Source organism: Myiozetetes cayanensis, unplaced genomic scaffold (assembly GCF_022539395.1).
Source record: "Myiozetetes cayanensis isolate MyiCay16 unplaced genomic scaffold, myiCay2020 scf13, whole genome shotgun sequence".
In the NCBI taxonomy this organism is placed as follows: Eukaryota; Metazoa; Chordata; class Aves; order Passeriformes; family Tyrannidae; genus Myiozetetes; species Myiozetetes cayanensis.
In genome coordinates, this window is record NW_026086937.1 from 4,940,917 (window position 1) to 4,953,389 (window position 12,473).

At 40.0% G+C, this 12,473-nt stretch overlaps 1 long non-coding RNA gene across 1 annotated transcript; it reads left to right on the forward strand.

Annotated features, from left to right (window-relative positions):
- The first annotated feature begins 643 nt into the window (after positions 1–643).
- On the forward strand, positions 644–10,497 carry LOC126636274 (uncharacterized). Its single transcript, XR_007627940.1, has 3 exons — positions 644–749; positions 2,192–2,301; positions 10,453–10,497. It is a non-coding gene; the product is annotated as an uncharacterized LOC126636274 (long non-coding RNA).
- Positions 10,498–12,473: the final 1,976 nt, after the last annotated feature.

The following is a 12,473-nucleotide window of genomic DNA, read 5'->3' on the forward strand; positions in this document are numbered from 1 at the left end:
ATGACTACTCTTGAATCTCTAAGCAATGGAAAAATCAGATATTGCTGAATTACATCTTTATCCACTCCTTACTGGATTTGTATCTCCATATAAACACATAGTAGGATGAGACTTTCAGGCTCATTCTGAATGCTCTACACTTATTCTTTTTGTTCAACTGCCTTTAGAGCTGCTTTTGGTCACTGACTTGGCATAAATAAGGCATCAGGATCACACTACTGAACCAGTTTTGCAATAGTTTGCTGGAGGGAGGTACAGGGGCTGTGACTGAAATTGTCTAGAGGCACTTCCTTGTTAACAAAGAAGTCAAAACTTGCTTCAGCCTTCTTAGCTAGCACAGAAAATTCTCATCAGTATAATACCTGCTGAAGGATTGTAAGTCTCAGTTGATTATGGATAAGGCAGTTGAAGGTCAGAATAAAATACTTCATCAGGTGTTTTTATTTAAGCAAGAGCAGAACTGTAATCCTGATTTTAACTTTTGCATATTCATTTATCTCACCACTTAGCTAAATATCTGTCATTGCAGCAGACTATGTGTTTAAGAAAAGAAACACCTTTCTTTTCTGGGGCTGGAAGATTTAGAAAGGGTAGAAAGGTAGATGTGACCTTTGTGATATCTTTCTTTTTGTCCACAGAAGAAGGCTTAGCAGTTCTGAGATGCAACAGGATAAGTCAGACACAATGTGCTATGGAGAGGATCAAATTCTGTGGCAACTGGATGTACAAGTTAAAAGCTGACTTGGCAGGTACTGTTCCCAAACCAGTTAATTGTTTCTAGCAGCTTTTCCTTTATTTGCTCTTTTTAAAGAACATTTTTCCTGGATGACAGAGAAGCCAATGCAAATATGCATAATGAGTATTGCTTTAGGTTTCATGCAGGACACAGGGCTTCCCTAACAGTATGTGAAAACTAAAGACATTTCCCACAGCTCAGACTGAACTGGAGTCACAGCTGTGGTAAGATCTGGCTTTAGACAAGAATAAATAAACCCCTATGAGAAAAAGCCAGGTTATGTGACAGGTACCTTCTTAGGTCAGCCACTGCTAACATGAGAGAGATTAGGAGAAATTCCTTTTATGATTTAGTATGGTATTCTATTTTCTCCCCTGAATGTTATCTCGATTAAATTAACTGTGGAAAACCTGCCAAGGTCTTTAAGACTTATAAAATAAGGTACGCCAATAAAGTAAAAGGTATGTCAGTAAAGTTCAGCATGTTTGTACTAATAAAATCAGTGATTCAAGAAACTCACACTTCTGTAGTCTTTGAATGAGAGAACTTGTTCACTAGGTGTGAGTGAGTCACATTGCATGCATGTCCAGACATTTCAGGGTTTTATGTTCATGAGGCTAATGTTGTTAGAATGCTACTGAGCTCATAAGGAATGCAGAAGGAAAAAAAAGTTCCTTACCAAGCTTCGTATATTTTTGGGAGGAAAGGAAATCTGTAGAGGAATTCATCAAATATGACCAGTATATTTAAATTGCTTGCAGTGATAACAGAACGAGACATTAATAACAGATAAAGGGGTTCTTAGTTACACACTTAAAAGCTTATTTAAAGAGCCTAGATTAGATCATAGATCAACACAGCCTCGCTGGAAAGAGCACTCATCTTACACATAGGGCTACACACTGCAGCACTTAACCAAGACTTTGGTGAGATAAAGCTGTTTGGCTTTTAAGTCAACCTTGAGATGACTTTCCCTTTTAAAAAAAAAAAAAAAAGCACTTTGATTATGTATTTGGTTTGCATGCTAAATAAGCTGCTCTGCTAAAAATATACCCCTGCAAGGAGCTTATGTCATCTCCCCCCAAATGTGTGACAGATAGTGAAAGACAGGGAAGGCAGAAGAGGCAATATAAAACCCCAAGTTTTAATTTTCGTCAGGGCGAATTGAAAAGTTCATATTAAATTATCTAACACTTAGAGGACAAAGGCATTAGCTTTTAGATGGCAGTTAGCAAATCTATGACAGCTAGAGGCCAGCTCTACAGGTGGCATGAACATGCACACTTTGCTGGACTTTGTTCATTTTGTGCTATTTTACAGCAGCCTCCAGTGCTCCCCGTAAGCCTTGTGACCTTTCTACCTATTTAAAAAAAACACAGCAAAGTGAGGTATAAAACCTGTGGCAACTGAGATTGACTCCTCAACCCCGCTCCCGTTGTGCACCTTCAAAACCAGGTGCAGGCTTGGCCGTCCTGGGCAATGAGTTGGATCTTCAAAGACCCGACGTGCAGTGGAGTTGCCGGCTGACCCTGTGCCTGCAGACAGCACACGTTGAGGAGTGACAGGTACAATAGATGGATATTTCTTTCTGCCCTGTTTTAAAAGGATATGCCCTCCAGATAAATTCAAGCACTGTCAGAACTGACACCTTTCTCAGGAATTAACAGGAGGCAAAGCTCTGAAATGCCAGATTCCCAGTAAATTCTCTCAGCTTTTCATTATTTCCCCGGTTGTAGATACTTACCCCAGGAGACCTTAAACGGCCTTTTTATTGTTCTAAGGAACTTGTTGGAGTAATTTAAATAGGTAGGAACACCGTGTTCTCTGGATGGGAAGTGAAGGAGCCATGATAGGGCTATTATTTTACTAGAAGGTAAGGGATGAAAATAGGCAGTGCTTAAATTTAGAATTCTCCACCACTGATGAAACTCCAGCTCTGCCCAAGGGCTGTGGAGAGTAGGGCAGTTTTCAAAGGCCTATTCTTTTTGGTTTACTGCATTGTGATTTTTTTTTTTTTAATCTCCTCAACAGGGATCAAAAATGGAAAAGGAAACCTCAACAATGCAGTTCAACCCCTGGGGAAGCAATGCTGATTAATGGACAATTTTATGGCTCATTTGTAAAAAGGGAAACTCTAACAGAGTACTCTGTTTACTTTGTCCATACAATTCATATCAGCATTTCGGGGAAAAAAAAATGTTTGAATATCTTAAATACCTTGGGAAAATAAGCAAATAGCTTATGGACATCTGCAACGAAGAGCACAAACTACTGGAGGATTTATTACAAACATTGCATGTGCTGGAATGGTCTGATTCCAGCAGATTTTCCTTTAAACTTGTATTCTTTCTATCAATTTATTTCTAAATGTTACTTTGGAGTTTAGGGATGAGTTTTCCTCTCAGAGAAGCAGAGTTTACAGACCTACAGACAGACAGGCCTACAGACCTGCAGCTGGTTTGGGGGGCTTAATGACTCTTTGGAGTCTATCTGTATCTCTTTGTGTTCTTGAGCTACTATGGTTTCGTTTACCATACTGCTGACTAAGTCTGGAATTAGAACAGCAGCAACAGGCAATTATGCATTTCTGGACCTCAGTAAATTACTATAAGAGGCTCTGGCTTCTTTTTTTGCCTGAAGTTTTGATTCAGTTACCTCTATCCCTCCCTAAAAAAGAAAAGGGAAATTAAAAAAAAAGGAAAAAAAATAAAGGGAAAACAGATGTAAAGAGTTAGATTAGCCTCTGCCAAATTGTATACAAAATGGCTGTCTTTGGCACTGAACTGATAGGACTAGGACTTTCAGATTGTTTTCAGATGTGTTATGGCTATCATGAGATGTCAACTGACTGGGAATCACACACTGGGAAGAGCAAAAGGTGAAAGAGAAAAATCAGAAACAAAGAAGTGGTATTGTACAAGGAGGGGTGAGTTGTGAGAATACTGGTAGAAATAAAGAGAAGAATCAAACAGCTCCTAGATTTTGCCAAAAAGAACAAGCAAATTGTGTAAACCACAGAGGACAGTTCCTTAAGATACAGAGATCTGTAAGTGAATGCATACATATTACGTATGTATGGTGAGGCTTGAGACACTCCAAATGCATTGGAGTGAAAAGCTTTATTGAAAACTTTTCTGTTTAACACCACCACCTACTGCATCATGGACATTAAAATCAGTTTAATGTTACACTTAGCAGCCACGAGGTTTGCTTTTCTTTTGGTAGTGTACATAAGTTCCAGTTACTTTGCTGAAAAGTTGCAGAGAGCCTCAAGGTAAACGTGAAACCTGCAGTAAATACATTCTTAGTAAATGTAGACAGAAACTCAACACTTTATGGATGCCTTTACTTTTCATAGATTCTAACTGTGATTGGCATGTTTTCACAGAACAGTTGAGGTTGGAAGGGATGTCCAGAGACTGTCTACTCCAGCTCCTCAGAATAGGATCAGCTACAAGGTTGCCTATATATAACCAGGATTTGTGTTACCTCCAAGAATGGAGGCTCCACAACCTCTCTGGGCAGCCTGTTCTACTCTTTGGGCCCCCTCACAGAAAAAGTGTTCTCATATGTTTGAATGGAATTTCCTTTTAGTCGATTTGTGCCTGTTGACTCCTGTCCTGTCACTTGTTATTGGATACTACTAAGAAGAACCTGGCTTCATCTCCTTAATCCCTCCCATCAGGCATTTATTTTTATTTGCCCTTCCCCCCCACCCAGAGTTATCTTCTCCAGATTGAATAGCCCCAATCTTCTCAGCCTCTCCTTATCTGTCAGATGCTGCAAGCTCTTATGATCATCTTTGTAGCCTTTTGCTGGACCTGTTCTTGTGTCTCTGCGTTTCTCCTGTCCTGGGGAGCTCAGCACTGGGCACAGATTTCCAGATATGTGCTGATACCTGCTTATCTCTGCTGTAAAGATGCACTACTGGTTTGTGGTCACTGTGGTGTCCACCAGGAGCCCCAGAACTTTCTCCAAAAACCTGCTTTTCAGCCTGTCAGTCCCCACCTTATTCTGGTGCAGGAGATTATTGCTCCCCAGAGGCACTTCCCTCTGTTGAAGGGAAAGTTTCTCCATTGCTCCCATTTCTCCAGCCTGTCCTTGTGCCTCTCTGTGGCAGCACAGCCAGCTGGTGCATCAGCCCTTCTAGCTGTGTGTCATCTGCAAATTTGAGAAGATGCACTCTGTCCCACCGTGAAGATGTTAAACAGTGTGGGTCCTACTGTTGTTTGTGAGGATATTATGGCAGACTACGTCAAAAGCTTTGCATGAGTCAAGGTAAACAATATCCACAGTTTTCTCCCTTCATCTTCTGCTCTAGCCATGTGATAATAGAATGCTGTCAGGTTGGTCTGGAATGATTTCCCTTTCATAAATCCATCTGATTTCACTAGGAGCTGTAGCTATGTTTTGGAAAACAAACCAGAGAAACACAGGAGGTGAGGTTGAATGAGGAAGCTTTACATCTAATGTTAAATTGTGATATGTTGGATTATCTTCTCTGAAGCTCAAATTAGTATGTCATACATAGAATCTCCTGCAATAACATCCTAGGAGGGAGGATATGACATGTTATCTCTGTTTTCGTACCCACCACAACTGAGAGCCACACCTGACTGATGGATTTCCACATTGTGTTTTATTTCAGAGTGTTAAATGAACACCATCACTGTACTAAATGTCTGTTTCCCCATCCTTCTCATGACCTATGGTCTCTTTTGACCCTTCAGTTTTGGGATACCTTACCAATGGATACCTGTAGTATTGATTTTCTTGTGAGACCATCTTATATTCCATACCTCTACGCTTTCCGTTTAGGCTAACTTTGGATATGTTTGAACAGTGAATTCCTTGGTCTCTTGGCAGACCATTTAATTGGTTAATTGAGCTCTGTTACTCTTTCATGCAACAATCACAGTTGCCTTTGAGGGATTGTCCTTGCCTGTTGTACAGTCTTGTACATTGTGGAGATTTTGGCATTGATAAAATGCTTTTGGCCAGACCGGATGTGTGTTATTTACTCCTGTTTCTTCAGAGGCAATTCAAAGGTTGACTGCAACATCAAACAAATAACCAAACCTACAAGTGCTTCTGATCAGCTTGTAGCTGTCTTACAATGCTGGGTTTAGTGACGTGTGTGTTATTGGGCACAAGCCATTGAGCTCTGGAGGGGATTAAGAGCCAGAAGTCGGCAGCCTAAGTGGATTGGCCAGAAAACAGGAATTGAGCATTTCTCCATTCAACAGTGCGTGCTGTGAGTGCCTGTGAAAATCTGGCCCTCCATATTTCCATGGGCATTTTAATGCCTTGGGGTGCCATTTCTCAGAACAAAATAACAGGAAATCTGTACTTCTCATCATCTTTCAGTTGCTAGATATTGGAAGTGTCTTGAGGACGAGATCTCCTGTTGTTTCTTCCTCATCAGGGACTTTTTGAGGAAAACACTCTCTTGGAAAAACATGGACCCATACAGCACCGCAGCTATTGAAATAATTCACATTAATAGGGTTTCTTGTGGGATGCTATATGCAAAGTTTGTTGAGTAAGATCCCTTCTGGGTGGCTTTTGTCCATCTCCCGCTGTTTCCATGACACATCTTTTACTGCAAAGAGGAATTAAAGGCCTTCACCTCAGAGGTTCAGGAAGAGTAGAAGGAGATCTTGTCTGAATGATGACATGTCCGACACTTTTGTTCCTATCACTTCCCTGATAAGCTCAAGCTGTTAAACTCCAGCTAACCAATCAGTAGAACAATTTACTACCTCTGTGTCATTTTAAGTGGGCTGTCTGGCTGGAGCAGGATGTATTCAAATGAAAGTTAACAAAGTATGTTTTCTTTTGAGGATTTGTCTGCTATAAAGAGCTTGAAGGGAACTTTTGAACAGGCATTCTCATCCTGTTACAGCTGAAATATCCATTGTACCTCCCACAGCTTCAATAACTGCAGTTATTTTCATTTCCAGCACATTTAGAAACAAACGATGTTGAATCTACTTTATTTGATGGGAGAGGTTCATGAAGAAATGGCAAAGGGCTTGCATTTTTTAAATATTTGGCCTTCAGATATCCTCTCCTTTCCAGATCCTTTAAGCCATGCTCAGGTGACCCTTACAGGCTGAGCAGCAAAACCCTGCTGGGAGAGAGGGGCCCAGAGCTGCTGCAGCCTCCCTTGTGGTCCCTGCCTATCAATGTCTGCTCTTATTCCACAATGAGGCTGGACTGTCTTGGCAGGGAAAGCTTCATGGGATCAGGTATAATCCCCCAAGGAAAACAATTGTATACAATAAGAACTTGAAAGCATGAAAGGAAAAGGTTTTCAACTATCTATTATGTGAAAAACTGTAGGAAAGCAAAGCCCATGCTATTCCATAAATGAGCTTGTCTGGTAATTGAAAAATAAAATAAAGCTATTTGGCTACAAACCTAATATAAGCTTGATGACTGAGTACAAAGTATTTTTTTTTCTTGTGCAGACTTCTCACATTTTCTCCTCCTGTTACTCCAACCCATCTGTAGAAATATTTTTTCTTATTACCTCAAAACCTGAATGTTGTAGATTCTGGGTGAAAGACTTAATTCAAATCCTTTTCTCCCATCCTTCTGTAGCAATTCAAGACTTGTTGATTCAGAGAACGTGGGTTCTTCTTGTCTTGTCTTTTCCTTTCAGTATGGCCATGCTGTTGAATTTTAAAGCTCAGTGCTAGCTAACAGTGATATGATGGTGAAATATCTATTTACCTTTTGTGTGACTGCAGCAAGTTATTTTCTCTAATAGGAAATGCAGAAGCCAAGCGAGCTACAAGTGTTTTTTTTCTTTGCTGATGAGAGAGCCCTTGAGGATAGTCTTATATGCTAGTTTATAGGATAACCAAACCCTACAGGTAAATGTTACCCATAAAAAAGGAACAGTGCACTTATGCCATATGTACCCAAAGTGTCTTTCTGTGTGACTGGGATTTCAATAGGAATTTCCCAGACACCACGCAGAACTGCAGCTGAGAACAAAGGCACTAAACTGATCTTATGTCTGCTGTGACTGCCTTGGAAGTAACTTTATAGACCTTAATTTTCTTTCCCTTACAGCCCTTAGCCTGCTGTGCACAAGCAGGAGGAAGGCAGGTACCTGGGCTCCTCTCCACGATGCAGGGTGATGGGCAGAGCCAAACCACTGTTCTTGCCCCCACTCATTGTAAACCCTCACAGACAGCTTAGAATGTTGTACTTCAGGCAGCTTCAAAGCTTAGGTTGTGTTTTTCCCTGGTCTTTATTCAGATTATCTCTTTTTAACCCCATGTGTAGATTCTCCTGGTTATCTTATTGGGTTTTTCAAATCTCCCCAGAAGATAGAAAATAAAGCCGCATTTTGTCTCTCTCTAGGTACCAAATATCAAGCTCAGGACTACAAGAATGTAGAACAGATGCTAAAATCTTACCTTCTTCCAAACAGTCTAAATGAGCCCAAGGTGCAATTAAGCTATTCTATTTAATCTCAGCTGTGAGGAGAGAGTTCAGAAAGAATGATGCTTTTGACATCTGTCACTTGCACGATCACCTTTCAGTGACAGCAGAAGAAATCCATTACCCTTTCTGATTAGAGAGTGATTTCAGCTAAGCAGTTATAGGGTGATACAGCTACAGTGACAGATATATATCCTGGAATGCTTTCCCAATCCTGCTGTGTTTATAAAAGGGATATAATCAAGACAATGTTAATTTTTTTATAGCCATGTTTCTGGGAGGAATAAAACGCTATAAAAAGCTGTATCATTCTTCCCACTAGTAATATTTTGATATGCATGTTTAAATTATGTTGAAATTAAACTATTAACTGCTAAGAGTAACAGATACAGATTAGTTTCACAAAAAGAAAATACTACAACAGTTACGAACTGAACTGGGAAATTTAACATTTTCAATGTATGAATTGTCATGTTGGGTTTTCTTCTTTGTGATTATTTGTGATTAGGGAAGTTCCCAGATTTTAAAGGAAATTATACTGAACAGGATTATATACTATCACACAGATGATATCTCTTCAAAACCAGAGACAAATTAAACTCCCATATCCTGAAGTTCACAAAACTGGGAAACTGTAAAAAACATGAGCTTCAATAAGCCATGTTCAAGTAACTCTGACTTTGTGGTGAGTCAAACCAAAACTCCAAATCTAGACATTCTCGAGTGCTGGAACATTTAAAATAGGAATCTGGCTACGAATCTCCAGCTTGGTTCTGTGTTTCAAATAAAGGAGAAACCCCTTTCCCCAAAGCAAAAAGCACTGGGAAAAAAAGGCTGAAATTATAGAAGATGAAAAAAAAATCAGAGGCCATCAAGAGCTGTTTAAGTGTGATGCTTCTCCACCATATTACTAAATAGGATGTGTGTATGTTAATGTCCTCACCTGTCATGGATGTACATCTGACACAGGCCTAAGGTGAGTGCAGTGATGTCACCTGACTGGGCTCTCATCTTTGTCTCAAAGACACTTAGTGCATGCGTACTTTGTCACATGAAGAAGAAATGTGTTTGGATTGTTGGTAAAGAAGGTAAAAAGAAAGAGACTTTTGTCACTGTAGTGTGAAAATTCCTTGTTGGTATGTGGATGTGGTGGAAAAGGATGCCCCAAGGGTGTCTTGGGAAATGGACTTCCAGGTGGTTTCTGGTCCATAGGTATGTAATCAGCTGTCTGTGGTATTAGCTGACCATCACCATAAAATTGGCTGACATATAACCAAAAAACAGGGACTTTAAGCTTCCAAAACAATACCTGATAACTCTATTGGAACATAGACAAATTTAGGCTGTTCTGCAACTGAGTCTTTACTGAAGCTCTAAGACTATGGTACAACTTCCTAGAGCACTCAAATTGCACATGCATACTTTAAGTCAGCAATCTTTCATGAAAATACTATGAAGGTGTTTGATTAGCTTTACATCTTTCAAGTATTATAAGAGTGTGCAATTGCTTATTTCCCTTGATTGTCAACAGCAGTGTTTAGAAGAGAGAAATTTAGTAGAAATTTTAGGAGGAAAGCTTTAAAACTTAGTGGAGCAAGGAGACCAAACTCACCTTTGAATACAGGAATACACTGTTGTTATATTTCCTAGCTCTTTCTTAGCCTAAACAACAACTAAGATCAAATCTCTAGTGGTCTGCAACAAAGATAATGAAGTTTAGTGGTTTAGAAAATAAAGCATTGGCCTCAGGAGGAAAGGGCTGTGAAGTACAGCTTGTTCCTTAAGTTCTGCTAAAAGTTGCCTAAAAGTGAACTTTGAGTGGTTCCTTGTTAAATAGTAAAAATGTTGTTTTGTGACTGACTTCTCCTGCCTTACCTCTGCTCTGAAATGTGCTGAAGCCAACAGAAGGATTCCTGTAACCTAAAATGAGTTTGGGTTTGTGCCATATCAGCTAACTGTGGGAAACAAAGGCAGTCTGTGTTTGGTACTCAGGAATGAGGAAGAGACACCTGTAAAGTGGGTCTTGTTCTGCTGTAGTTTTCATATCCTTTTCATATACTCATTCCTTAGTTTTGCTCAATTCAATGCATATCAGTAAAGGCAGATGCAATTATGCAAAGAGTGGCAGGAAAATGGGAGGAATTAGTCCCCAAAACCGGTAAACATGAATTAGAGAAGAGCAGAATCAGAGAAGGTTGGAAACATTGTTTATGCTAAAAATGCCATTTGCTGCTGTAATTTGTGTTTCTCATTGTCAGGTGGCTGGGAGCCCAGTGACTTGCTGGCTTTGGCTCAAATAAAAGCAGTGCTGCACAGAAGGCGGATCATCTCCCTGTTGCACTGAAGGCCTGCTATCTGCTGTCTGCAGCCAGATGGAAATGGCACAGACCTCCAGGGATGGCATTCAAGGGGTAACTTCAACATTTACCGAAAACCATTTTTCATACTCAGCTGCAGAATTCTGAGCCTGCCCTTATGCTGCTTTTAAATAGACTCTCTGTGTTCAACAAGGTGAATCTCACTGTTCCCTTCACCCTCTTTATTAGTACATGCTCTGTGTTAAATCCACTGTGAGGGGGTTTCCTCTCGCTTGGTAAAACCTGGGCTGTGAACGCTGCCTGGCCTATTAATTTTTGTGGTATCTGGGGAGCAGCAAAGCCTGAGAAACCAAGTTATGTTTTTCTTTCTTCAATTATGTTCATTGTGGTAGTGAGGACCAGGTAGGAACAACTAAAATAATTTGATCCAAAGTTGTTTTGGCAGAATTCTTCTGTGATGAACCGCACTGTGTTTACTACCGATTTGGGATGATACGGTGCTGCAGAGACCTACAAGTTAACTAGGAATGAACAGGTGAGTCAGGCTTCCTGCCTGGGTCCTAAGGACAAAGAGGGGCAGTTTCACACTGAGCACACATCGTGGAGAATCAGCCTCCCAGAACTCTTGTCATTAAAAAGCATTGTTAGATGAAGTATCGTTTAAAACAGCTGGACAAGGCAGGAGGCAGGCTATTCCAGACAGTCAGCAGGTGCAGAGGACAGCAGGAGGGCAACAGAATTTGTTATAGAGCCTGCCATTAATGATAATTTTTACTAGTAATTTTATTAGAGGAAAGGCTTTTCATTATTATTGTTTTTTCATTAGAAAGAATAGTGCTTCTGTGTGAGGCATATTTATATGTTGTGCCCCAGGACTTGATTTGCTCACAGAGTCTAAAAGAGCGTATTGTGCAGTACCTAACATGTTTAGGGCTTTCAGTTGCATTTTGTTGCCATCTCAGTGAAGTATTTCTTAGCTGGGAAAATTGACTAAACTGTGCCATTTACCCACACAGTAAATTGTTTGACTTTTCTAGATCTAGTACTGGGTTTTGGAAGGGAGAGAAGAGTGTTGTGTGAGGTGTTTGTTTGTTTGTTTGTTTGCTGGTTGGGTTTGGTGTTTTTGGTTTCATTTGGTTTTGGTTCTTGTTTGTTTGGTTTTTGTTTTGTTTGGTTTGTTATGTTTTGGTTTTATTTTTTTCCTTCAAATGCTGCATAAGTTGTCATTTTGGCCAAACAAAAGCTGTCAAGTTAAGAGAAAAAAAAATTATCTGTGCTGAAGTCCTGTAGAGAATTCCTGCATAGTTAAAAGAAATTATAAGATACTCCTTCCACTTTTTACATTGATGAATTTGGCCACACACACACACACATTTCCCTCTGCCAGCACTTATCCATTTTTCACAAATCTCTTTTGCTGAAATTTTGCAAATGATTGCTGCACTCTTTGAAATGACTGTTCCAGATACAGGTGTCTGCCATGTAGGACTTCACCAGCTGGGTGGTTAAATGCCCTTCCTTTGCTGCAGCAGGCAAGCTGTTTTACATTGCATGAGAGAAGTCAAAAAGTCAATTAATATGCTGACCAAGACAAAATAGTTCTTTGCACTCTTAGTCAATCCCAGTGTGGACTCTCTTATGAGAAAATTATTAATAATAAGTGTGTTGTAGGCCTCGTGTCATCTCTCTAGGAGATACTTAATCCTACAAGTTGGATCAAGAATCTAATTTGCTTTTAATCAGATGGGATATAGCTTTGTGTAGGAGAAAATACTACTTAATCTTTTTGCATTCTGGTGTGGAGGTTGGGAGTCCAAAATCCACTGTGATTTGAGGACTCATTCAATGCTGGTAGAAGTGAATAAATTCAGTATTTCAGTGTTTTAGCATGACTCCTGTGGTTTCCTTTGCCTGTTCTTTTAGAAAGTGTTTCACTTAGATGCTCAGAAACAATCTGGGGA